Raw genomic sequence first — 3,302 nt, 5'->3', positions numbered from 1 at the left:
ATTCGTTGGTAAAAGAGTAGCCCAAGAGTTGGCGGTGGGTGGTGATGACTAGCTGCCTTCCCTCTAGTCTTACACTGCTAAATTAGGGACGGCTAGCGCAGATAGCCCTCGTGTAGCTTTGCGCGAAATTCAAAAACAAACAAACAAACAAACAAGCAAGCTAAAGACAGCAGCAAGCTAGCTAACATAAGTCCAGACATAATATTTTGAAGGGTGTTAAGTCTTACCAGTTGTCGAGAGGATGTTTCATTAGATATTGTTCTCAGTCATCCCATTAGATCGATACTTGCCAGTTTGTGTCATAAAGATGATACAATACGCAAGACTACAAAATCAGAACTGGAGAACAATTACAGCATGTTGGAGACCGTGCTCAAGGTAAGAAATATAATGTGCTCTGAGGTTGTCCAGTTCCACCCGGGTGAACGTTTTTAGATGTTTCTGCCAACAAAAGCAATCTTGTCTAGATCTTATGTGATTACATCATGCAACATATACAAAAGCACCTTCAAGGAATTTGGAGAAAACACTGTATCTTCTCAGCAGCAGGAATGGTAAAGATGTCTTGCAAATAACATCACATAGTGTAACACAGATGCCAGATATGTCAAGTTCAAAGGAGGAGGTCGATACGGAAATATTTCTTCACGTAGCTGAGGCAAATCGAGTATTTTCAACCACAAATGTTGAAAGCACAGACATTATAAAATCTGCAGATACTTCTGGTCCTGTTGACTTATTGCTTTCAGGTGTTGAATGTGATAAAAGAGATCTGGATTGAAGGAGGTGTGATGCCAGCATGTTACGACAAAAGGAGAGTCATTCTAGTACATGATATTGCAAAACATCCAGGACAGAGAATGCATATGTAACATTCTACTCGAGGTACATCCACAAACTGGTTGTGATACTATACCAGCTTTCTATGGTATTATAAATAAATCTGTGATGAAGAAAATAATTTCTCAGCCTGATACCTTCTCAGACCTCATAGCATTGTCAGGAAATGATGCAGAACTCGCCAATAACAATATCGCGAAAATTTGTGGCCACACTGTATGACCCTCAACGCAAAGCTGGCAATAAAGATAGAAGTCGAACTCTAGAGGCTACCTCCGTGCAAGGACAGCTTTGAACAGCAAGGGAAGCATGCCTCTTGGCAAACAAATATGTGTTAAATCTGCGCACATAGCCAGGCATAATGTTGGCACACCTTTGGGTCATGGGTAGCAGAAGGTGGACAGAATTATTCTACGAGTTTTGAATGTTGGTCCAACAGCATTCGACATGATACAGAATATGATGTGTTCATGTAGTTCTAGGCACGTGTGCAGTGGTGGATGTTCTTGTCACCAACATGGGATGAGAGTTATGGAAATACTAACACTCACCAAACCAAAGCAACAGAAGACGACAATGAAGAATTTGAAGAGGTTTAAATAAGTTTAAGCGGAACAGATGTACATGTACTTTCAACTTGTAATCTTCATTAAAACACAGTTGTTTGCATTGGTTAGTGTGCTCTATTACTTTCATGCAAAAAGGAGAAATTATAACGAAATACTGTGAACTTTTTTATAAACTTATAATGGATAACTCTGTCTTTTTGTATGCACATCCAAAATCTGAGGGTGTGTTATTTTGGCCAAACTTTTGACGATGTTTCCACTAATTCACAGTTCTACAGCAGGCATCTTTGGAAAGAGAAGACATTTTCCTTTCAGATGAGCCCAAATGTAGCCGTGTGCCTTTCAGGTCCATTAAACTGAAATAAATGTATTTGTGTATAATACATTATTACTGCGAAGGACTGTATTGCGAACGCAAGACTTTGTGTAAACCTATATAAGAGATTTATGTGTAATTATGTAAAAATGGATTATATCAGCCCGTAAACGGACAAGGCCTTAAAAGGGCAATGCAATATTTTATTTACGGGCACTAAGAAAATAAATATAGCATTATATAAGTGTGGAAAGCATCTCCGTGAAAGTTCTATGTGGATTAAAGAAAGATTCAGCAAACCCGACCAAACTACAACAACAACAAGCAATAGTTTTAAACAATAAAAAGTACCAAAAATATTCGTAGAAGGAAAACAAATGTGGATTAAAGAAAGATTCAGCAAACCCGACCAAACTACAATAACAACAAGCAATAATTTTAAACAATAAAAAGTACCAAAAATATTCGTAGAAGGAAAACAAATTAGACATGATATCTGAAATATCTGTTACAGCAATAGAAATAAAAGAGCAAAAATCTACTGTTAGGAGGAAGGAAGAGGTCGAAAGTGTACCTGACCCTCCCATGTCCAACAATATCAGACCTAAAAATCTGATGCAGTGAATGAAGCTGAATTTGCATTACTTAATGAAAAATTGCTCAGTAACTAAAGGTATTTAAATATTAGAATATACGTAAAGAGAACGTTCGTAAATCGAGGGATACCTGTAGAAATAACATATCTAAAATTAATATACTAGTAGTAGTCACTAGCACAATCTAGTTTAGTATCTCAGGACCTCATTATTAGCACTATCAGATCCAGTATTGCATTAGATGTAGGCTTCTCGGATCTTTTGCCATTAATAAACATTGAAAATGTAGTTGTCATATTGTTCATCTTTAAAAAGCAATCAAGATATTTATGGATTTTTTTAAATTAGTTAATGTGAGTATAAACCGATGACATCACATATTTCATTATTTCCAGGAAGACTGACTCCTACATGTTATAGAGTTGTACAAATGTCGAAGCAATATTCTGCTTTTACTTCAAATACAGCGCTAGAGAACACTGAATATGACGCCATCAACACTTGACTCTATTTAAAATATATAAATCCTGTAATACCAGATTGCGCTGAGACGCTTTAATCTGTGTGATTTACTGAAGCTAGTGGCATTTACATCCTCTATTTTGATACGGTCAAAATATTAACACAAGGCGCATTTCAAAATTCAACGCTGACATTCAGCATTAGGTGCCATGTTCCTAAAGTCAATTTTGTGATGGATGACTTCCGGTGTCGTTTAATCCTTGGCTCAACATACTCAATGGCCCGATATTGCTTCAACTTTAGTTTAACATACGCAACGGCCCGAAGAAGCATTGATATAATAAAAAAATATAATAGGATAGGTTCTCTGAGGGAGTTGACACTTGCTATAGGTGACTTTCAGCAACTTTTGAATATAATGAAATTAAAATCACTGTAAAAACACAAAGTTTTAATAAAAACGAATTTAGTTAATTAGTTTGTTTGTTTTGAATTTCGCGCAAAGTTACACGAGGGCTA

At 36.5% G+C, this 3,302-nt stretch overlaps 1 long non-coding RNA gene across 1 annotated transcript in view; it reads right to left on the bottom strand.

The window, feature by feature from the left end:
• Positions 1–2,461, bottom strand: part of LOC111089071 — a 20,010-nt gene extending 17,549 nt beyond the window's left edge. Inside the window, exons 1-2 of the long non-coding RNA XR_002613418.1 lie at positions 2,452–2,461; positions 531–535 (exon numbers count right to left, since the gene is read on the bottom strand). This is a non-coding gene — a long non-coding RNA (uncharacterized LOC111089071). The remainder of the gene's footprint in view (positions 1–530; positions 536–2,451) is intronic.
• Between the last annotated feature and the right edge of the window lie 841 nt (positions 2,462–3,302).

The sequence above is a fragment of the Limulus polyphemus genome, unplaced genomic scaffold, assembly GCF_000517525.1.
Source record: "Limulus polyphemus unplaced genomic scaffold, Limulus_polyphemus-2.1.2 Scaffold5169, whole genome shotgun sequence".
Taxonomy (NCBI): domain Eukaryota; kingdom Metazoa; phylum Arthropoda; class Merostomata; order Xiphosura; family Limulidae; genus Limulus; species Limulus polyphemus.
Note: the sequence above shows the minus strand (reverse complement) of the source record. Positions and strands in the feature narration are given on the sequence as shown.